This window comes from Mastomys coucha, unplaced genomic scaffold (assembly GCF_008632895.1).
Source record: "Mastomys coucha isolate ucsf_1 unplaced genomic scaffold, UCSF_Mcou_1 pScaffold16, whole genome shotgun sequence".
NCBI classification, from domain to species: domain Eukaryota; kingdom Metazoa; phylum Chordata; class Mammalia; order Rodentia; family Muridae; genus Mastomys; species Mastomys coucha.
This window is the reverse complement of record NW_022196898.1, coordinates 91136612-91161587: the sequence shown is the minus strand read 5'-3', so window position 1 is coordinate 91161587 and position 24976 is coordinate 91136612. Positions and strand designations below refer to the sequence as shown.

General features: G+C 40.8%; 1 pseudogene; it reads right to left on the bottom strand.

The window, feature by feature from the left end:
* Window positions 1-4379: 4379 nt before the first annotated feature.
* LOC116093320 lies at window positions 4380-8435 on the bottom strand (annotated as a pseudogene).
* Between the last annotated feature and the right edge of the window lie 16541 nt (window positions 8436-24976).

Here is a 24976-nt window from a genome sequence, read left to right as displayed (position 1 = left end):
GTGTGTGTGTGCATGTGTGTGCATGTGCGTGTGCGTGTGTGCTTATAATGAATTACACCCTGGTAAAAAGAATTAAAGGGCAAATGAATTTATTTTGGTCACAGTTTGAGGCATAGTCCCCTATAATGGGTCATGAGCTGTCATGGTCAAGAAACAGAACAAAGAATGCTTGTGTTCAGCTCTCCTTCTCCAGTACACAAGATCTTAGCCAGGGGAATGATACTACCTACAGTGGGCAAGTCTTCCAACCCTAACTAATTTGATCAAGATATTCTCCACAGACATGCCCAGAGGCCCCTCCCAAGATCTTAGCAGATTGAGAATCAATTTGCTACATATCAGTTGCTACATATATGGAAAGTATTTGGGGTATGTATATATACCCCAAATACTTATAAATATATATATGTATATATATATATACATATATATACATATATATATATATACACACGTACACACACACACACACATAGATATACACACATATACACCAAGTGTGAAAGAGTTAACTCTCAAGATCACATAAAGCAGGGTAACACTAACTGTTCAAGATGTATGGCATTGGCCCTGTCTATATAAATTTCTCTGTGAACACAGAGGCAATCATGGTATCAAAACCAGGAAGTCTACTGAAGAGGAGGCTGGGCTTCCTGGTGATTTCTTATGAAGGAGTAGACATTGTTCAGGCATGGCCAGCATTGATATTTAGAGATGAGGACTGCAATTATGGGTAGAAGTAGTTGACCGTGCAGAGACTACTGAAGCAGCTGTGCCCAGATTCCAGGCTGCCTTCTGTCCAGGCCTTATCCCCTTAGTTTATCAATCTGAGAACAAGTGGCTTGTGCTCCCAGGTTTTAACTCTGAACATCGAGCAGATGTGACATAAAGAGGCTGACTATGTACTCTAACAGGTAAGAGGTACAGGCAGATCAGGAGTGGCTGGCCTTTTGACATTAAGGAACAATGTTTTCATGTAGAAAAATAGTGCTCTGGAATTTTATAAGGAAGATTTTATTTATCTGTGTGTGTGTGTGTGTGTGTGTGTGTATTACACGTGCACATCACAAAACTTCCTCATATTTTTATGGTTTGTTCATAGCTATCTTTGACTAAATGTAGTCAGTGGAGTATAGGTTGCATATGCCTGTTAGAAGAAGCAAAGCAGGGTTGGAGAGCTGGCTCAGTGGTTAAGAGCACTGACTGCTCTTCCAAAGGTCCTGAGTTCAAACCCCAGCAACCACATAGTGGGTCACAACCATCCTTAGTGAGATCTGATACCCTCTTCTGGTGTGTCTGAAGACAGCTACAGTGTACTTACATATAGTAAATAAATCTTGAAGAAGAAGAAGAAGAAGGAGAACGAGAAGGAGGAGAAGGAGAAGGAGAAGGAGAAGAAGGAGAAGGAGAAGGAGAAGGAGGAGAAGGAGAAGGAGGAGAAGAAGGAGAAGAAGAAGGAGAAGAAGAAGAAGCAAAGCTAAGCCTTGCATATGGTATGTGTCCAGTTCATCTGTGCTGGTTAATGGAACAAAGAAGGTTCAGTTCCTGCCTGTCATGTTTCCAATTGAAATATCCAGGAAATGTACCTAAACTCCCCTAATGATATCTCCTTTTCCTGCCTCAAAGGACATACATTATCATATATCAACAATGTGATTAGCAACTTGAGCTGGAGCACTAGCAGTCCCTGACCATGTACTCGACCCTATTTTCTTGTTTAGTAATGGCCATAGTTGACATGAGAGTCCCTCAAAAACATGTTTGTGTATGGATTTGTTCTCAGGGATTCTGGTATTGTGCGGTTTTGTGGAATTTTAGGAGGCAGGACCTTGTTGGATACCCTTAGGTCACCAAGCGGGTAAGAATTGTGCCACCTCCAATAGAGATCTCAGCCAATAGATTTGGCTAATATTGGACTTTTAAATTATCCAAAGCTATGGGTCCAAAAATAAATATTACTTCATAAAAATCTTTGTCATAAATTTTGTTACAGAGGTGCACACATGACTAACACAATATTCCAGGTAGCTCCAATCTCAATATGTTCAAATAATCCTTAGAGTCTACTTAAGGAAATAATAATATCTCAAATATTTGAATGGTTGAAAATGGAGAAAAAGTGGGATTTCCAATTTGGGGATCCTAGTCATAGGACACTCTGAAGTTACTACTTTAAAGCCTGACTAGGATTTGCCATCCTTTACCGAAACATACTATATATCTATATTCATGTTACCTGTCCAATGTATACTCTGCAGAGCTGGAGACCGTTTCCCACTCCCCACTGGGAAATGAGACTATGAATAAGACTACTCCAGCTCCTGCCTTCCAGTGAGCTAGCCCGTGGCCATTGGGCATGACTAAGCATATAGCACTCTATCCACAGGTAACCAGGATTAATCCGTGGGGCTGTTGGCAGGGAGTACATGTGTGCAAGCTGACTCACATTGTTTGATATAGGAATTCAGTATTTAACGGGTTACTCTCTTCTGGAGTTTCTAAACCAGAGTTTCTAGAAGCAGATCTCCACTAGGTGACATCCTTCCAGTAGCGCTCTGGAGGTACAAGATGCCCCATTGTGCTAGAGAACAGAGAATGTTTATTTTAATGGGATATTATATTTGTTTACATTTCAAGTGTTATCCCCTTTCCCAGTTTCCCCTCTGCAAACCCCCAATCCCATCCCCCTTACTGTGCTTCTATGAGGATGCTCTCCCACCCTCTCCAGCCTCACAGCCCTAGCATTCCTCTATACTGGGGCCACAAGCTTTCACAGGACCACCCCCCACCCCCCAGTTCCACTGATGCCAGATAAGGCCCCTTCAGCTTCTTCAGTCTTTCCTCAACTCCTCCATTGGGTTCCCTGTGCTCAGACTGATGGTTGGCTGTGAGCATCTGCATCTGTATTGTCAGGATCTGGCAGAGCCTCTCAGGAGACAGCTGAATCAGATTCTCATCAGCAAGCTCTTCTTGCCATCAGCAATAGTGTCTGGGTTTGATGTCTGCATATATAATGGATCCCTAGGTGGGGCATTCTCTGGATGGCCTTTCCTTCAGTCTCTGTTCTACTCTTTGTCCCTGTATTTCCTTTAGATAGGAGAAATTCTGGGTTAAAATTTTGGAGATGGGTAGTTGGTCTCATCCCTTAACTGGGGGGCCATGCCTAACCTCTGGATATGGTCTCGACAGGTTCTTCCTCCCTTTTGTGTGGTATTTCAGCTAATGTCATCCCTGTGGGGTCCTGGGAGGCTCTTGCTTTCCTAGCATCTGGGATTTTCTGTTCGCTACCCCCAGTTCCCCACCCCCCATTGCTATACATCTCTGTTCAATTTCCTGACCCTCCCATACCTGATTCTGCTCCCCTTTTTCTTCTCTCTCTCCTTTCTTCCTCCCAAGTCCCTCCCAACCTCTACTTCCCTTGATTATATTTTCCCCCTTCTAAGTAAGACTGAAGCATCCACTCTTTGTTCTTCCTTCCTTTTGAGCTTCATGTGGTCCATGAGTTGTCTCTTGAGTATTCCGTGCTCTTTGCCTAATATCCACTTATCAGTGAGTACATACCATGTGTGTTCTTTTGTGACTGGGTGACCTCACTCAGGATGATATTTTCTAGATCCATCCTAATGCCTGAGAATTTTGTGAAGTCATTGTTTTAATAGCTGAGCAGTACATAATGAGACAGGAGGAGACAGAGTCCTGCACACAGAGCCCCAAGCCTGTGGTTCACATGGCCTCACCATTCTATCCGGCTGTCCTCTCTGTCCCTTCACTGTCTTTCCTCACTTTCTTTCTTCCATGACACCTTTGCTGTCCTCTTTCACTCACCTCCCCCGCTCTTCCAGAACATACTTATTCCCTCGATCTCGTCCTTTCACTCATGCCTCCCCTCTTTGCTCTTCCGTCACTCTCTTCCCTTTTCCTCTTCCTTCCCTCTCTTCTCTTTTTTCTCTTTACTCATTTCCTCCCTTCATCCTCCCCTTACTTCTAAAAGTATCGCTTGCAGTCTTTCTAGACAATGATTGTTCTTATTTATTTATTTATTTATTTATTTATTTATTTACTTATTTTACATCCTGATCACAGTCCCACCTCCTATCAGTGTCCCCATCCCAATATGGACCTACTCTCTTCTCCCCAGAGGGCAGTCCCTCCCAGGAAAGCAACCTATACTGGCACCCCTCCTCTTCCACTGTGGCCAGACAAGACAGTTCAGTCAGGGAGCAGGCACATGAAGATCAAGCTTTACAATTGGTACGGATGTGCAGGGGGTCTTGCTTGCTCTATGATGGGTGGTTCAGTCTCTGGGAGACCTGAGGGCCCAGGTTAGTTGACTCTGTTGGTCTTCCTGTGGAGTTCCTATTCCCTCTGGGTTCCTCAATCCTTCCTCCAATGCTTTCACAAGACAGAGCTCCATCTAATGTTTGGCTGTGGGTCTCTGCATCTGTTGTGGTCAGCTGCTGGGTGGAGCTTCTCAAAGGACCGTGTCCTGTTGGTGAATCCAGGTTGATGGATACAAACATCGTCTGAAGCTCCAATGGGAAGAAGACAGGCCAGAAATGTATCAGTATCGATCTTCTGAGGACAGCTCAGCACTTTCCTCCAAACTGGCAGGTGTTGTTTCTGCATTCATTTCTGTCCTTCTCACTCAGCACACCCGTGTATCCAGGCCAGCAGCCACAAATACAGCTGTTAACAGTGTCTTCACATGTTACATCCTTGTGACAAGGCTTTGACCAACAGTGAGGCATCAAAGTCTCACAGTGTGTCCATGTGAACGTACCCACAGTACAGGTACAGTGGTAGTTATTTCTTCCGCCCACACATAGACCTCCATGGAGATGTGGCTCACTGGTATGTTCATCAGAGCTGAGATCACAGTGGTTTCCAAGGAATCAGATGCACAGTCACTTCTGTAAGCCCCAAGAGCATTCTGACATGTGGCACCACGAAGACACGGCTGGGATCCACATTCATCAATTTCCAACTCACAGTTCACACCAGAATACTCTTGAGGATAGACACACGTGTATCTTCCTGTGGCCTTGAGACATACAACCTCATTCGTGCAGGGATCAGAAACACTTTCATCCAATTCCAAGTCACAATGCCTGCTTTGGTATCCGGGCACACGGAGTAGCCATTGATTCCTTCCTGGCACAGAGCCCCGTTGTGGTAAGGGCTTGAAGCACACTCCTTGTGATCTGTCCTATCCATATCCAGCAGGGAAGATCCAGGCGGGGCACTCAGGGTTGTTATGGCACGAGTCTCCGTGTTGGGAAGGGTTCCCGCCACATGGATTAGTGACAGTTTCACAGGTTAGCCTACTGTATCCAGGAGGGCATTGGCACAGGAAGCCCCTTTCTCCTGGAGTATTCACACAAAGTGGCCATTCCTTGGCAGGCACAGGAGAAGCAAGGATCTTTTAGATCTTCGTAATCTTTGTCCAAATTATTGGCTGTGTTCAAGCAACAATTGAAGTCTTAAGGTCATTTGAGTTAAGTTTCTCGTTGTTTATATTTGGAAGTAATAATTGATGCTCTGGATCCTGAAGCATTCTCCAAGGGTCCCTGCCATTTCACTGTGGCCAGGAAAGATACATACATGTGAATAGAAATCACTGTTTGCATAAATGGACATATTTGACATTCAGTTTTCAGCACATTGTTTGTACACATAAGGATTTCACTACCTTACCACTGCTCTCATCTTGTGCCCAACAACTCAGTGTGCTGAAGGGTGTTTATAGCATTTGCGATTTCTGCCATCCATGTACTGGTGGTATCTTTGCCCCATGTATGATCCTATCCCAATAAGAATTCAGAAGTGTCTTCAGACATTGTTTAATGTCACCAGAGGAGGGATGGACAAATCACTGTACTTAAGAATGACTGCTGTATTCAAACCATCATTGCCACAAGAATAGGCTCACTGCTCATCCTCCCTCCTGCCTCCTCCCTTCCTCCCTCCCTCCCTCTCTCCCTTTCTTCATTTCTTCTTTCCTTCCTTCATTCCATCTATTCTTCCTTCCTGCCTGCCTTCCTTCCTTCCTTCCTTCCTTCTGTTTTCTTACTTCAGAAAAGTACTTAGGACAGGATAGCCTCATGGTTAGAGGCTAAATTGATGTTTACTTGATGAGAAAACCAAAGGGCTCTAAGTGGGGATACTTGGCTGCTAAAATAAAAGATGCAGAAAAGAAGTTCCAAGCATGCCACCTACTTATTCTATGCCAGTCCAGGGTTGGATAAAAATGGAATAAGAGAAGGAGAGAAAATGGAAAAATAGAAGGAGAGGGCAGGCCAGGTCAGGCCAGGCCAGGCCAATACAGCACAGCACAGCACAGCACAGCACAGCACAGCACAGCACAGCACAGCACAGCCAGTTTGTCCAGTTGAAAGCCCCTTAGACTTGAACATCTAAACATGTAAACGAGAGAAGGGTCACTCAGGACAGAGGGGAAATACTAGTTTTAGCAATTCTTTTCAAATGTGGCTTTATAGATTCTTAGATTTTTCTTTGTAAGTAGAACAGTACAGCCCAGTAGTAATGACTAATTTGGTGCCAGGCAGTTAAGACAGAACCAGGAGGAATTCCATTCCCTGAAGCCAGTGTGTGCCTTTGGAATACAGCCTGATTTCTATACCTTTACTGAGAAAGATTTTCCTCAAAATTAAATGACCAAGACACAAAAGAGACCACCCCTCCCCAATTTAAAACTCCTCTCGTTACAACTGAATGTAAAAAATGTAAATTGGAAAGTTTCATGTTGCTTCAGTTTTCCCACATTAAAGGACACCTGATAGATGACAATATAGTGACATTCTTAGCAGTCCTAACGATCACTCGTAAAAAGGTTTATATGATCCAATGCCATGATGCTAGGCACAGGCTATACATATGTCACACACATCCAACTGGAGACGCAATTTTACAAGTAGGAGGCCTCTCGCCTAGCCCGAGCAATCTTCAGAAAAGAAACCACCCAGTGTTTGAGCGAAGCATTTCTTTGTGCACACCCACTCTCTACTTCTTGCATTTAGAGATCCCTTTCTGCACAGGACACAAAATACTTGGTTTGCCAAGTTATGTGTCCCCTTCTCTCCCTTCCCTCCCCTCTTCTTTTTCTTTTCTCTTCCTTTTAGCCCCTTTCTTCCCCTTCTTCCTCTCCTGGCTCCTCCTCATGTGTTTTCTTTCCTCTGTTCTTTTCAAGATCTAGATCAGTTTTTGAGAGATTGCCTAATGCATGCAAAGGAGGTAATTTTTTAATCACTTAAATAAAGAGAAGAGAAGAAAAAGAAAAGAACTCAAAATAAAAGAGAAGGAAAGAAGAGACAAAACTGGGTATAGGTGTCTATATTTGTAAGCCCAGAGCTGGAGAAAGAGGAGGATAGTGAGTTTGAGACATGGCTACAGAGTGATGCCTTGTTGAAGAGGAGGAGGAGGAAGAAGAGGAGAAAGAGGAGGAGGAGGAGGAGGAGGAAGAAGAGGAGGAAGAAGAATCAATCAATCAATCAATCAATCAATCAATCAATCGAGTGGTTGCAGATCAACAAAACACCATGTCTACTTTTTCTCTAAGCTTTGAACCTGAACATCTAAAGACTGTCCATAACTAACTATGACCTTTGTGACATCAAAGTCCTTAAATGGTGAACTTTCTTACTAGTCTAGAGAGATTCTTCAGTTTTTCACACCAAAAAGTTGATTTATTTTTTTCCTTGGTTGCTTGCTTTCCTTCATTCTCTCCCTCTCTCCCACCTTCCCTCCCTCCTTTGTTCCTTCCTTCCCTCCTTTCCTCATCTTTCTTCATCTTTACTTTCTTGTTGGGAATAGAGAATAACTAGTCTATTTCCAAGAAAAGGAGACCCTGCGTGACCAGTTGGACTCCACCAGCTTAGTGGTCCAGGCCAGAGCATGGCAAAGGTCATTCAATTCATCTATCAGTGACTGTTAAATCTTTGGTTATTGCAGAGGCAGGGGAGTAGAGCAATGACACTCTGGGGTCAGAGAAGCCTAGATCAAGAATTTCCTATCTGGGGGATCTTGGCGAGTGCAGGAGCTGCTCTGACACTCAGGTGGAACCATTAGTGAAATGTTAACGCTGTGGTCCACAAAGGCACTACTGTAGGGTGTGCATGGGAGCCTAATACCTCAGGCCTACTCACAAAAACTCAAAACTAGGAGTGCTAAATCTGTGCATGTGAGGGGCCACAGTATGGCTTTACTATTCACATACTAGTCCTGTTGACCATGGTAGTTCCAGTCATTTTCATGCTTCTCCCTTGGTCTATGAACTCCATAGGCTCAGGTAGATGATAACAAACAAGTATCTTAGTGTAATATTTACCTTTGGAATTTCTGGATTTCAAATTAATATTTCCAAGAAGGTCACAAGATTGGCAGTGATTATCTTCTGCTTCTAATTGGTCTTGTTCCATGTTAGACCAGAATTTCTTGATTTGCCTTACATTTCCTTTGGGAGTAAGATAACATTCCATTGACATGAAGTCAACTAGTAACCAGTGGAAACCAGAAAGACATGAGCATTAAATCCCAACAATTGTCTCACAGTCAATTGATGCATGGCAGATACCTAATCTGTGTAAGAGATCTTCATCTTGCCATCAATGTGTGCGGGTCATATGGTCTAGATGTGTGTGTGTGTTCTCCTAAACATCTGTGTTGAGACCTAGTAATCAATGAGATGATAATAGACATGAGGTCATTGGGTCTGTGCCATAAGCTCCTATGATTGGCATTGGTACCTTCAGGAAGCAGTCCCCAGAGGGATGCCTCCTCCTTCTATCATGTGACAGTACAACAAGGAGTTCTGGCTGTGGTGACGGCCCTTCATCAGACAGTAACGCTTTTGGTACCCCTACCTTGGACATTCCAAACTCCAAACTGTCACAAACACATGCTTGGTATTTGTAAGCCACACGATTTATGGAATATTGTTATATAGTCTGAGGTCAGTGTGACAGGTGACTTTGAGGGGTCTGGAGAGATGGCTCAGTGGGTAAAGTGCTCACCGTGCAAGCATGAGAATCTAAGTTTGAATCTTCAACATTCATGTAGAATGTCAGCATTGAGGAGGCCCAGATAGAAGACCCCCTGAGGCTTGCTGGTCCTCCATGGTGGATGAATCATGAAGTGCCAGACTTATTGAGGAACACACCCTGACTCAGAAAAAGGAAGTGACTTAAAAAAAGACATTTGACATTGACTTGTGACCTCCATACATGTAGCTATGCAGGTACACACACACACACACATACACAACACACACAGACACACACACACGGGGAGAGAGAGAGAGAGAGAGAGAGAGAGAGAGAGAGAGAGAATTTGTAATGCAGAATGCCAATTTCAACTTGAAAATTGAAGTTCACACCTTTAAAAATAAGTACATCCTGAAACACAGACAATGCCATCACCACCTGTCTTAAGAGTACTGGAAGTAACTTTGCAAAGTATTAGAAATCTTAAGTCACAACCATCTGCTTACGATGCTGGGCCTAGTGCAATGTGAGCTGGAGTAAACGTTGCCCCTGTTTCCAAGGGGATTTTAATCTGTAGCACACACCATCGATGCAGATAAAAATCATATTGTTCTATGGGAAAAAGTCAAAACACTATCTGTAACAGGGAAATGTCTAATTGTTTATATTTTCAGATGGGTAGTTTGAACAAATAATTGTAACCCAGCTAGGTCACCAGGACTCCTTGGGCCACTGGGGAGTGTGTGGTTATTTACAAACATTCTTTGTATCTGAGAACTCACTAGCACATCTCTCTGGAGTCTGGTTTAACTGAGCCGATTTTAACCCTTTAGCCCAACGGGCTAATGCAACTCCTCACCTCACCTATGCCTGAGCTCTGACTTCCTCCAGGGAACATTTCATGACCTTTGAAGCCCTGATCACCTAGTCTTCCACCAGCCTCAGTAGCTTTTCCCACTCTTGCGCAGGACCAGATACTCCTGTAATAATCTACTACTCTTTTGAATCCCTACTAGGTGCTAAGTCCCAGTGGGTCGCGTTGTGCTCTAGCACAGTGCCTGGAAATAAGCAGTTACTGTTCAAGCCAACCGAAGTGAGAATCCAGTTCTGGAAAAATTCCTGAGCAGATAAAACCAGCTGAACATTGATAACCTCAACCTTGCTTGCAATGCTAATGTAAGGAGATGTTGACTTGAATCCTTTCTCTTAGATGTTTATAATTAGAGAAAGACCAAACCTAGGCTGAAGAGGAAGGAGCCACATTGTATCCCTTGTATAGCCTGGGACTAGCTTCTGGAACAGCTGTAACCAATCAGATGTTACATTTGTCTTGCTTCCAGGTTCACACGATAAAAGTCTATCCCTTGCATTTTTATTTCCCCTCGGTAGAGCCCCAACTTCCTGCTTTTGGGCTCCTGATTCATGAATAGTTGCTCTGCTCAAATAAACTCTTTAAAATGTCTACTATGTTTCAACTTTTATTTTCAACCATAGATGACGGTTCTTGTGTGGTGTTACCAGACTATGTTTTTCAGTGTAGTTGCTCTTTGCATTGACATCTGTGATGACTTGTAGCATCCCTTTGTCTGAGCGTTGTGATACTAGAAATGTTCTACCTGCATTCGTCTAGTTAGCCCCAGTCTCTACTACCCATGCGCAATTACAGCAAATATGGCTAGTGAGACTTTGGAACTAAATCTTTGATTATGTTTCATTATAATTAATTTAAATATAAGTAGTTCCTGATGGAAAGCCACATTAGATACAGTCCCAGAAGACTCAAGTCAGACTCACAGGCAGTCAAAGTTTTTCAGGACAGGAAGTAAAGAGTTCCATGTGTTGTAATAATGATCACTTACATGTTAAAGTTCAAAATAATTGAAATTAAATATCAAATATTAGATATTGGCTTCTGAATCATGCTAGCTACATTTCAACTGTTCAAAAACCAGACTCGGAGAACGGATACTGTACTAGGTACCACAGAGAGTATCTCCGTCATCAGACAAAGTTTTTATGGCAGACATATGTTGCAGGATGGCAGAAATAAAGACATATATATATTCCTAGCATGGTACTTTGTTGAGCTCTGCGAGGGAGACTTGGTTAGACAATTGGGGTTGTAGTTCTTAATAAAAGCGGATAGCATCAACTTAGATTTGCCTTACTCAAATAGGATATTGACTCCAAGAACCCAGGATAACCACGAACTGGGACACCGATGAGAACTAAGTAGCCGATACAGCCAGGTCAGGATTGACTCAGGCAGCATCCTCTCGTGAGAGGGTATCAGGGTCAGCTTCAACACTCAGCACTTAAGTATCTTATTTACTCGCACACAAGTCAGCTAGCAAGGTTAGAGTCACCTCTTGACCCTCTCACCACCACTGGAGTCTCAGAAGCTAACCTCTTCCCAGGGCATCACTCTTTGCTCCTCATTTGCATCCTGCTCGGAGATTGGCCGCTGCTCCTCTTCCCAGTGATCCAGTTATTGGCAGCAACTCTGGTCTTTGTTACCTCCAGAACGGAGGATAACACCAGAGCTTCTCTGGAAGACCACCCAGAAGCTTCAGCTGGCACAGTGTGGTGCTGTCCATCTGCCGAAAGGCACCAGGCCCCGTGTGCCAGGAACACCTGCGCTCCTTGGTGGTCTTGGCTACCTCATCATTTCCCAGTGACATTCAAGGTGTAGGCCTGAATGCCCACACTAGAAATCACCGCCCTGGAGATTCTCTTCTCCCTTCAGCAACACAGCAGCAGCGGGGTGCTGATCAGCCAAGAATGGTCCCAGGCAGGGGGTTAAAGTCAGTCTGGGCATTTTCTGAGGAATTTACTCCTGGTTTGACGAAGCCAACTTTTCTGTGTTCTGGGACACAGAGCAAATGCCATCTGTTAAGGTAGGCTTCTGCCACGCAGTCGTTTTGGGGAGTGGATATTGAAATTCCCGTTTTTGAAATTTCAGAAAAAGAAATAATAGAAAGTGTTCAGTTCCGAGTCTTCACCTCCTGTTAGGCGCCCTTTTGTTTTTCTGTAGTTTTGAAAGTTGACTTTCTCGGCAACTTTTTGACTTTTCCTGAGAGCAGTCCAATGGTTCCTCCCTTCGCTGGGCACCATTCGCCATCTCTGTAGAATTCCGATTTCTCAGTCCTTGGCCACAGAGCGAACTCTGCTGCCCCTGCTTCACTTCTCCCATTTACTACCCCTCCCCAACCTCCCTTGCCCACTCTATCCCGGTGTTTTAAAACCACAACCATTAAAAATTCTTCAGAAAAACACTTAAATACCGCCCCCCCTTCCTAAAAATGTCTTGTCAGATTTCTTCCTCTTGTTTGCTTCAGAACGCGGTGCTTTGATTGTCCATTAGAGAGTTGTTTACATTTCTCCAAAAGCTCCATTTAGTTTCCCTGACAAGGTGGAATAAGTGACTGGCTGTGATGGATAGAGGCACCTGTCCTAATGGCTGCTCACACTGTGCCCACCAGTGCACGTTACATTGATAAATTGACAACAGTTGGAGCATGCTCGGCTAGCAGCTAGAACGAGGCTAGCAGGACAAACACAGGCGGCTAGACAGTCTGCCTTAATGTTCCTGGGAAAGGTGTACAGCTTTCCCTCTACCACCCAACAGCTGTGCTGAGGAATCTGCGCACAGGCAGAATTTCTTTGTTACCTTGACATTACCTCTGCTAGTTGGTCTAGGATTAGAGTCACCTTCTTCCTGTTTAACAGCTTGCAGTCCTTGAGTAGAGGGGCTGCGTTGGAAGCTAGCTGGTAAGACTGTACTTAGGCACTATGAATTTATGGATCTTTTCAATCCCTTTGTTGAACACTTTGCTTCTCTCCCTGACAAGAGAAAAAGGACTCCCGTCCCCCACAAAATGCCATCTAGTAGCTTGGCAGGCATATGTGAAAGGAGCTTCGGTCAACACCCAGGTGTTCATTATCTGGAATAAGTTACTTAGAAGGTTTTAAATTTCTAGTAATGAAGAGTTAACTGGTTGCCATTGTACCCTACCTTGATGCGGAGTGAGGATTTAGAAGTTGTTCACCTTTTCCTCCTGTGAACTTTTTCGTTTTCTTTTTTCTTTTTCCATTCTGTTGGGTTCTCATTACCCTTATTAAAGCTGGGGCAGCAATGGGGGTCCTCAATGGGATCTCCCCCTTTGACAAAAGGCCGATGGAGAGAGGGCCTCAGACTGATCTGTGCTCTTGTGTGTCCTTCCTCTCAGATGAGTTGGGAGCATGGGGCAGGGTGGTGGGTGGGTGGGTCTGCTGACACAGCTGGCCGAGAGCTTTTGTGGTGGCGGCCGTGGCAGCAATCACCAACAGCCCCTCGATTCATCCATTACAAGCTTATCTTAACTGAGGACTAATCTAAAGGAACCAGTGACCAGGGAGAAAACGCTACAACTTAAAACAAAGTCATAAAAAAAAGGAGAGGGAAGCAGAGGCTAAAACAGCTCGGACAGTAATAACAACGCCTTCCTGAGCCTTGCTTTCAAAAGGGCCCAGTTACTGGTTTTATGATAAGACAGCTTGCCTTTGTGATTTGCATGGGTAATGAAGCAATTAGCAGCCATCATATATAAAACATGCTGGTCCTTCATTAGACACCAAGCTGGAACGGCATACCATAAGACATTAGTGTGGTGAGGCTCGAGCGCCTGGCTTGGTCCCTTTGACTTCGTGTGGAGTTGCGTTGCAAGCTTGGTTGCTGCTCGAATCACCCTGGCATTAGCAGGCTAGACTGTGGTTAGTTGATGTGAAATTCTGACTGGCTGGCAGTCGCCTCCACCCCCCTACCCCCTAACTGCTACTAAATTTCATTTCAAGTTATAATTGTTGACATTGGAAACAGCTACTCGGATCAGAACAACAAAGCAACAATTATACAGGATCTGGTGTTTCTCATGCAAATTACAGCAATAAAATACAGGAAGATCCTGCCCACTTACAGAGCAGTTTTTGTCTGTGGAGAATGCATTCTGAAGTATTTGGTTAACTAAATTAAAATGTAAATCTTGGCTGGATTTTCTTCTTAGGTACTGATATGAAACAGTTTCTAAAAGTCAAAACAAGAAGGAGGAGGAGGAGGAGGAGGAGGAGGAGGAGGAGGAGGAGGAGGAGAGAAGCAGCAACGCAGCTGCTGCTTAAGGCACCATGTCCCAGACAACCTACAGAAATATATATTTTTAATGACTTGAGTCAGAAAGGTATAACTAACTATAACATGAGATATTTCAAACCACTGTTCCAATAGGAAAGACAGAGAAGACAGCAAGGCCGATGTATTTACCTTTTATAATTTTGCTTATAAAGAAGCTTAGGAGCTTTGGATGCTATAATAGTCCCTTGTGTGTCCAGGAGTCAAGCCACTTTGCTCTTAATCCCTGATGTTATGTGTACAATGAGACTGATAACTAAAGGAGGTTAGTGAGCATTAAAGCTGGGTTCTTTTACTTTATCAGAATTACTCTCCTTCCTGTCTTTGTCGTTCCTTACACACACACACACACACACACACACACACACACACACACACACACACACACACACACACACAAGCTAGGTGCAAATGTCAGAGTCAGAGGGCCAATAGGAGACAGCAGCCATGACGTCCCTCAAACCAAGGAGACGCAAATGTCGCCTGTCTGTGGGGAAAAGGTATGCTCTTCGAACCATTGTAGCAATTGCTTAAAAACAAAAAACAAAATGAAACACAGCAAGGCAATAGTTCTCTCTGAGTTGGGAAGGGAGTTAGATACTCCAGGTCTCAATCAGTGCTACAAAAGAACCATCAAAGAAATGGGCAGAGGAAACCCTGAACTCCTGATCACACTCGTGGCTGGAATTCAGTTAAGAATGCATCGGCTTTGAAAGACATACCTCTGCCTTTGACCACAAGAAAAACTGACCCATATGAAGCCAGGACAATGCAGGATACTGACATTTAATTTATGTATTTAATTTTTGTATCATATAAAGAAAAAAATGGAATGATCTCGTCTCATTTCTAACAGATCTGATCTTTAAAAGGCAATAATTTCACAAATGCACTTTTACACTAAGAGGCTAAGAGCTCTGTTCTCATAAGCATGGAGCAAACGCTGTGTGGGCAGTCACTGACTTATAGCGTATCCTTACAGTCGCTGCAAGATAACCAAGAGTAATGGCTTTTGATAATCAGGCCACACTATTAATATAACATGAACCACAAGCGCTTTTGTACTGTGGCTCTGGTTAAACTAGCAAATCTCATTGGAATATAAAGAAGGGATAGGGGAGTCATGTTCTCTTTCTGCTACTTCTGCAGTGAAAAATATGCCTCCAGGCACTGTCCTGCACTACAGCACTGAACCATGTTTCCGTTTTGAACCTCTGGTCCTTTCTGCTCACTTTCAGTTCTACCTCTCCTGGCTGGGTCAGAATTTAGGTACCTGAAATGCAGCAGCAGATGGATTTCAAATGGCGGTTCTGTTAGCTGGGGGAAAGCTGGTGGAACCTGTGGAGGTCCAGAGCAAGCTAGCTGGGAGCTGGGCTCTTGCTGGGCTCCAACTGGTGAAATATTACAGGGTATAAAGGGACTCATTCCAGCTGATGTGAGCAAAGGGGAAAGCTGCCCCTTCGTCGTAAATGTTAATGTGAAAGGAAATACGAGGGACTCACTTCTGGTGGTAAGAGTTAGAGGCAACATAATCATAACAAGTAGAACCAGGCTTAAGCATGTCACAATGCTGTTTATGCACAGGGTGACATTTACTGGAACTTTTCTCTAAAAGGCAATGGTTTCCTCCTATTTTAACAAGCCAGAGACCGTGATGAAGTTATCTTTGGATATATGATGTATATCTCTGCCATCCAACTCTCCATTTCCTAGGACATGTGTACTAGGAGTGAATTATGTATTGGGCCTCAGTGCATGGGCTATTTCTGTACATTTGAGAAAACATGTGGGTGTTGAGTTAAAAATACACATTTCCTGAATCCCATCATGACGATAAAAGGTAGGTGAAAGAAACTGAGGATAAAAAATGACTTAACATTTTTTCAAGGCACATCTTTGAAGATGGAATAATGCAAAATTAGAAGTGGAATGTGGACATCCCAGGAGTCACAGCAGGAGACGAGAATGAATACCCACAGTGCTTCAGTCATGATGCACTTGTGACCGTGACCATAGATTGCCTAGTCATGCCATTCATTCATGCACTAAACATTTGTTGAACCCTGATGGTAGGCCAGCGAGTAGATCAGCCTTAGAGGAAGAAGGACACACAGACAGATCTTCAGGAAAATCGAAACTGGGTAGGAAAGAACAGGCATGCAAGTAATTAATTATCAAACTTGATAAGTCATGATTAGTAGGCTCTATTTAAGCTGTCACGGAAGGGTTACCCAGAGCAATGCAGAATTAATAACAGGGCTCTGACGCACTGAATCCAAGCCTCCATGATTTAGTTCTGTGTCCGTGTTTTATCTTTCCTCCTAGGTTGTAAATTAGCCTGGATTAGTCACCATGTCTAGTTTATATTCATATAATGATGTATTGAGCAAGTACCTGCTCTATGGATGCTTTACATCAGTTGATATCACATATTGAATATTTCTTGTGTTTCAAGAATTTTTTTCTTCCTTTTGTGGCGCCTCCTGAAGTAGGTCACACATCACCGTTTACAAAGGACTTTTGAGGCATGGAAGGGTGATACTCTTGTCCCACACCACAGTGGTTATGTGGAGAAGCTTCCCTGGATCCTAGCACCTTGGCCTGGCTGCAGAGATAGTCTTCACCCCGTACACGCTGCCTCTGGTCAATAAATGATGTCTGAATGCTGACTAAGCTAGGAAGAGTCTCAGCATTTATATTGCCGTTTTGTTTATGACCGTAGAATTTCTTAGGAATGCTTAGCTCAGGTAATGAAACAAAAAACCATCAAGGTGCATAAAAATCTGTTGATGATTAAATTTTTATTTATCTCCACAAGCAAGACAAGCAATTGTCCCCAGTCCATTTGTTCTGCAGACAGCCTTGAGCTGTGTGGATCAGCTAGGACAGCCTTGACTGACGCCACAGCTTCTTTGAAAATGCCTTTTACTGTTTGGTGGGTACACACTGTCATTACTGTTGGCGTCAGGTCTCCTGTTTATCCCTGTGCTATCATCCCACAGTGTAAGCGGGCATTTGAAGGAATGTGTTTACAAGAGAAGAACAGAAAGAAGTTGACTCAGAAAAATCTTGTTCGAAAACTGAAAACCTTCTTTCTGTCCAACATCAACAAATAACGGTTCTCTAGACAAGTCAGTGTTTGGACCGTGGATGGAGTGATACAATATACCTTGCTGTTTTGCTTTGTAAGCGACAGTGTCCAAGTTTAAAAAGTTAGAAACTAGGAACTGGTTTTAGCTTGGTGTCTCAAGAGGAACTAAAAATGAGTAGGATTTAAGGGAGATACAAGTAACACTGTCCTTGGTAAGTATTAATTTCCACATGGCAAGAGTGGTGTGATAAAAATTGGTAGAAGATGCTAGTAACTACATCGCGGTCTGTGAAGACAAAAAAGAAAAAAAAAATCCTGTCCATTCTGTAAATGTTTCTTTCTGGTTTAAAAAGCAAATCAGAGGTTAGGGCTAAAGCCCTGTGGGCGAATATTTACTCAGCCCGTGTGAGCCCTGGATTGAACCTCTGGCAGTGATGTAAAGAAGAAATCATCTAATAATTCCCATTTTTCCAGATTTTGCCAAATTATGACATCAGTCCCAATTATAGTTCTGTGTAAGCCATTTTGAAAATGGACTTACTTTGTTTTTACAGTTGGCATTCACTTATCCACTCATTGTCAACTGACTTCCTGTTCCATAAAGAAATATGAACTCCATTTACCTTTGAGCTCTGCTCCCCACCTGTTAGGGAGTGGGAATGGCCCTAACAGCCACGTTTTTCATAGCATTCTTATTCAGTAACCAAAATGGTATGTAGCATGTTTATTTTAAATTAAAGCAAATTAAAATGATTTGGGGGAATTTCATTATATCCCTTGAGATAATTAGAAATATAGAATAACACACTACAGAAGAAAATTGGCCTTTTTATTTGTGTGGGTGTGAGGCATGTATGTGTGTGTTTGTGTGTGTGTGCATGTGTGTGTGTGTATGTGTGTATGCACATGTGTGAATGTTTACTTGGTAGTGAAAGTAACAATCATATGTATCTAATACATATGCAAGAATGAAACAACATTTAAACATTTTTAAAGCTTTCAGAATGTTAAATTTAACTAAAACCCTAATTTTCATAGAGGAAGTTAATGATAAAGCATACTTGAGTTCATTCAACTTTCAGATTTGAGTTGCTATGACAAAAGTTAACTCTACTTGTGTCTGTAATTGCATTAAAATAATTTAATAAAACAAAACCTGTCACTTTCTTTAATATAAATAAATTTGTAACTTAATTAAGTTTAAATAGTAACAATAAAGAATAAAAGAAAGAATGAGATATAGCACAGTTGACTAAAGGAATTTTGGTGAAGATAAGAATCTCAATTTTTTTCTTTCTTTTCTTCAATCTAAAATAGCAATCATCTTTTTATAATTCTCTGGTCTCACTTTAAAGATAAAGAAATGTGTATAGAGATGGCAAGAAACATCTTGCGTTCTAGATCTCATGGTAAGCCAAGGATTAAAATTGGGGATTTCTCTATGTCCTTCTTCACCACTGTGCCTCAGCCCATGCAGCACAGACTGCTCTGCTAAAGTTCCATGCAGCGCATAAGTGGTTCCAAAGCTAGATTTCGTAGGATTAGACTAATCCACCTTTGAGAAAGGCCAGCATGAAAAAGAGAAAGAAAGAGAAAGACTAAATAATTCATTGGCCAGTGTTAAGTTATGGATTGGGCATAGCTGCACTCCCAGTAATCATCAGGAGGACTTGAGCTAAGAATCAACCTTGGCTACCAAGCAAGACCTTCTCAGGTACAAACAAACAAATAAACAAAAACCTCAAAAAAAACCTAACAATAGTAACCCCCAAATCTATGAAATGATAATAAATACACTGTCTATTATAAAGCAGTAGTACAATAAAGCAATAGAGTGGACTGTATATACTGGAATGAGGGTCAGAATATAGTATCAACATTGTTTAGGAAAGATGAAAAACATGACTTTATATTGAACATTAAGAAAGTTAAAAAATAGGTATTAATCTCTAAGCTAACAGTTTAAAATAAAAATAAAATACCAATAAATTGATAGAATGAAAATGGGATGTTTAAAACTAATTTAATTTTTTAAAATTTTTTTAGAATTTATAGAAAACATGAAGAACAAGAAGCAAAGAAAGAGTGGGGAAACTTTCTTTGTGACCAGTTATACTCTGTGATGGACCAAACACTTCAACCCAAGGATACATTGCTCAGTGGTAGAAAAGACAGAAGTGTGCACTGTCTTCCTGAGGTACATTTGGATCACGAGTATCTAGAAAATCTGATAGTAAAAGGATGGATACAGAAAGACAGACTCTAACCAGAAGTGTGGCTCCATCTATTATATCAAAGGAGAATTCTAGATTCGGTCATTTCTAAAGGATAACACACACACACACACACACACACACACACACACACACACACACCAAATGAAAATTTGTGAATATCTAACAGCCACCTCTACTTACACAAGTGAGAGTGGACAGAGAAAATCTGTAAATGCATGTGTTTATAAGCACAGGGAGAGGCCACAGTAAGTTTCTGATTAGATAATCAGACAAATGTTAATAAAGGCATAGATAATGGAATCTAATGACACATCATGTTCAAGTGTGCATGGAGGACTTACCAATGTTAACTGTATGCTCCACCCTCAGGCAAGCCTCAAACCTTGCTGCATTAAGCCAGAAAGTCACTTTAAAAAAAAATGAATCAATTCAAATATACTTAGAAATACATTATACTACATCACATCACAGAAAGAGGACATAGATCAGTAAGTTACGTAAAAAGCAAGGAATTATCAGCAAAATAGGAATTATTTTCTCCAAGTCTCTTGTATCAAAGGGCGGTCTTGAAGTTGTCATATAGCCAAAGATGGCCTTGGAGTTTTGACCCTCCCTTTCCTTCCTGAATACTAGTGGCATGGTGCTTTGGACCAGTGTGGTGGTCTGATGAGGTAGGGATCAGAGCCAGGGCCTCATGGATACTGGTCAAAAATTCTACCCGCTGAGCACATTCTCAATCCTAGAATAATATTGTAACCAAATAAAATAAAATATAACATAGCGAAAGCATTAGGAGTTTGCCGTAGCCTGTGTAAAGCTACTTAAGGAAAGAATGGCTTTGGTGCAGTGGTCTATGCTTGTAATCCGAGGACTAGGAAGGCAGGTGAGACCCAGGTTCAAGGCCAGCCTGGGCTATATAACTAGATGTTATCTCAAAAAGAAATTAGTGACAAGAAAACAAAAGAAGAGTAAAACAAAATAAGAAAAATAAATCAGAAAACAGCAAAGGCTGAGAATTAATCCGGTAAAATTTTATTTTAAGAAATGTAGGGAAAAACCTCAGCACAAGTGAAAAAAAATTGATAAAATATTAAATACAAAATTATAAAATAGTTGGTCAAAAAGAAAGAAGGAAAGAAAGAGAGCCTTTAACAAATACAAGGGGAAGTATGAACATGGTTTTCTTTTGAAAAGACTCTTTAAGTTGATTGAATGATGGAAAGAAAAGCTGTAAATAGCTAGTTTCCAACTAAAAGCTGAGGCATCACTACAGACCATAGAAAACTTGCTACTGAAAGAATAATATGAGTGACTGTGGCAGAGAAGCTAAACATCTAAGTACAATTCATCAATCTCTAGACCATACACCGCCAAGCTAGTATAGTAGAGGAGAATTCCAACAGTTCCTCTACAAAAAACCTTGCAACAGAAACTTCTTTAAACCCAGGTGGCTTCATTACTACATTATTCCTAATGTTTAAATAAAGCTATACCAGTTCCATATAAATCTTCTCAAGGCAAAGAACAGAATATACTTTATAATTCAACCTAAAGACTGCCATGTCCTTGCTGGTTAGACTCCCAAGGATGGTTTCACAGAAGGATAAGTCTGGGCCTGTTTCTCACACAAACATTAGCTGCAAAAATCCTAAACAAAATGGTAGGAAGTAGACTCTAGGGGTGTATCAAATTAGCAGACATAAATCATAAATGTGTCTACTTTGTTCAGGAATGTAAAGTTTCTATCACTTTAAAGGGTTATTCAAGGGGCTGGAAAGTTAGTTGGCTTAGTGGTTGAGAGCACTTGATGCTCCTCATCAAGTTCTCAATCCCCACAGATGGCACCTCACCAACACCTGTAACTACTATTCCATGGTCTTGACATCCTCTTCTGGTCTCCATGGGCTTCTGTATATGCATGGTGCACATAAGCTCATGCATAAAAGCAAGTAAAAAGTAAATTCAAATATATTTTAAAATTTGATCAGTGGATTATCCATATTAATAAAAGAAAGGAGAAAAATCATATTGTCTTTTCGAAGAATGAAAGCAAAGACAGTTGATGAAACTTTAATATTCAAGACTGTGAAGTTGTCCTTTATAAACTAAATAGAGGGGATTTTATGCCATTTGACACAAGTCATTTAAAGAAATCGTTGGCTGACAAGTTATTTGGAATTTATTAATACTACTACTGATCACCCAGAACATTTCTAAACAATTATAAATTATCAAAGATTAGAGTGAATATTTTAACATGGATTAATGTGCATCTAAGCTAGTTATTAATACTCAGAATTGCTATCTTCATAATTCCTACTTTGCCTAGAAAACTTTAAAAACTGCTTAACAGAATATTCCATCTTATTTCTTATTCAGTAAAAATATCTTCCAGGACACATTCCATGTGCTTTGAAGATATATGTGTTCTTATAAACGTGCGTGTTCTTAATAAATGCTCAAGAATTATACAAAGTTGATGTTTGCATCAATGACTGAGAAATTAAACCAAACCACTGACCCTCACATATAATGTAGAATTTGAAGGATGAGGGAAGTATAATTTGAAGTGATAGTGGTCTCATACATGGATTTAGGATAGGTAATTGCTTTTATTTCAGACTCTATTCTGAGAAGCATAAACTGTACTATTGAAACTAAGTATTACTTATAGAACCACTAATATGTACAATGAGGTATAACAAAAGAACTACTTCTAAAATCAAAGTTCTGAAAGCAATCTTTACTCTTATAGACTTTAGTTTTTAAAGAAGAGTCACATTATGTATCCCTGACTGACCCCATCTGCTCTATCCAGGCTAAATGTGAACACATGAGAAGCCTCCTGACTCAGCCATTCTTGTTCTAGGATTATAAATGTAAACCACCATTTTTGACTGCGAATCAGAATTAGACACTGGGCAATTATATTAAGAAAAACATTGCTAAAAAGTTTACCGGGGCCAACGTTCTTTAACTTTGCTGTATAACACAGGACTTAAACTTTCTTGAAATCAAATTCCACTGTGTGTAGAGCATTCCATTATCTGGAAATATGGGCATATTTTTCACCTCTTGGTAAGTTACCAAATTTGAGATGAGCAAAGGACGATTTTTTTTTTAAATCTCCCAAGGCTTCCATTGGGAGCCCTTGTATCAGTTTTTAATCTCTGTGTAAGATAAAGAAAAAGCAAGGAGAACTAATTCTTGTTTTTTCAAAAGAGGTATGCCTGTCATGGGCACAGTTTTCTTGAAGATATATTCTTAAGGCCATGTATATACTGCAGTATGACCTCATATTATAGAGTAGATGTCCCAGAGTACCAAACAATGACAGGTACATTAGAGTGCTAAGAAACTATAGGTTTCATAAAAATTTGCATTTTTATTAATGGCATTTTATTAATTAAATACAGTGGGTATAGTATAATAAGTAAGCACATATAAAGGTAATATCTATTTATAGATAAAATTATCTAAGAATGTTTTTTATGATATATCTGGGAAAGTGATGAACCCCACTGTACTCCTCAACATGCTCACAATGCCAGAGTAAATGAGGGCACCAGAGACTAGAAGTCCATATTGTCTTAGTTCAGGTTTCTTTGGCTGTGAAATATACCACGACTGTGACAACACTTATAATGAAAAACATTTAATTGGGCCGGCTATAGTTCAGAAGTTTGGTCCATTCTCATCATGGCAGGAAGTATGGTGGCATGCAGGAAGACAAGGTGTTAGCGATGTAGCTGAGAGTTCTACATCCAGAACAACAAGCAGCCAGAACAGAGATTTACACTTGGCCTAGTTTGAGCTTCTGAAACCCCAAAGCCCACCCCCAGTGACACACTTTCTCCAACAATCTTTATAAGCCTATAAGGGTTGTTTTCATTCAGGCCACTATGCTTTTGTACCCCACTAGAATGAATGTATGAATTTTTGCGGTATTCCCAGTCTCCTCATGATGTCAAAAGCCTTCAATTCCTTTGGGGAAATCTCCATGTTTCTTTATTCCACAGAGTGTAAATACATACATTGCTTTTAACAAGTACCAAAAATCCTGGTTTCTCTAATGGCTTAAAATTTTTCGTAAAAGAATAAGGAAAAAGATGTTAGAAAAGCAAATGGTCTGTTCATCCCTATAATAGTAGGGGAGTGTAAGAAAAATAACATTGACTTGGTAAGCACATGAAATTGCTATCAAGTCACATGATAATGACTGTAAATTGGTTATGAGATTCTAGAGGATAAAATTCTCCTTCAAAAAATTGCATCAAGCAAGAAAACTGTACTGATGCATGTCTACACCTTGGGTATTTTATTTTCTTCCTCAGGGGTAGATAGAAGCAAAGTCTTGAAGACTGTCACCAAAGTGCCTGAGATGTAACTACCCATTCTAGGACCATATTTCCCAGCTGTAATAGGATTTCTGAGCCATTCGTGCATATAATGATATGAATGAAGGATAGGAATGAATATATAATTCATGAATATATAATATATATATGATAGGAATGAAGATATAATTTTTATATTACTTATATACTTAGAACTCACTGGAAGATGTATGAGTGATAAATACATGATCATTACTGAACAATATAGATGTATAACATCTTTTGACATACTGCAGTCTAGCTGTTCATGGCTCTTTCTTTTGCATGCTGTCTTTCCCCCTAATGTGCATGTATTATATATATATATATATATATATATATATATATATATATATATATATGTGTGTGTGTGTGTGTGTGTGTGTGTGTATTATATATATATATATATATAATACATGCAACTATATATATATATATAGTAGCATTATTCAAGCCACAATGAAAATGGTTTCTCTCGTGACTGAATATTTTATTTCTATGCCATGATTCTTTGCAGATATTAAGTCTAGTCTTCTTGGGTCTAGGTCTGGTAATAGTTCCCAAGTGGGTCCATAGTGACTCTTGAAAAAACTTTCTTCTCATGTCTAGGAGCTTTTCAGTATTATTTATTTATGTATTTATTTACCTAATTTGTCTGGAACTTGTTCTTTCCCATTTTCTTTGTATGAATAATTGTTGTTGTTTTGTAGGTCTTAGATGAATATAATTTCTCCCACTTGGTCTGAATCTGTACAATCAGAAGGTCCCCCTTTTAGGTGTTTTAATTTAGGTACTTATACTTCTTAGGTACTTATGCTTCTATAATGTATTTCAGTTAGATCTTTCTTGAGTGCCAATTTAACCCCACTGTCATCATCTTGAAGGCAAATAGACTCTACATTTGGGGGCATCTTTCATGTGTGCACTAATGTATGTTCATGTGTTTCAGAATTTTTAAGTAGAAGCCTTAAACACACACAGCCCTGTAGCTGCTTTGGAGAATCTAGACCCTCTCACAAGTCTACCTTAATTTTATTAAGCTTTTAGAAATTTAAAACCTAAACAAAGACAGAAGACCTTAGCAGAAACCTCCCAAAAGAAGATATACA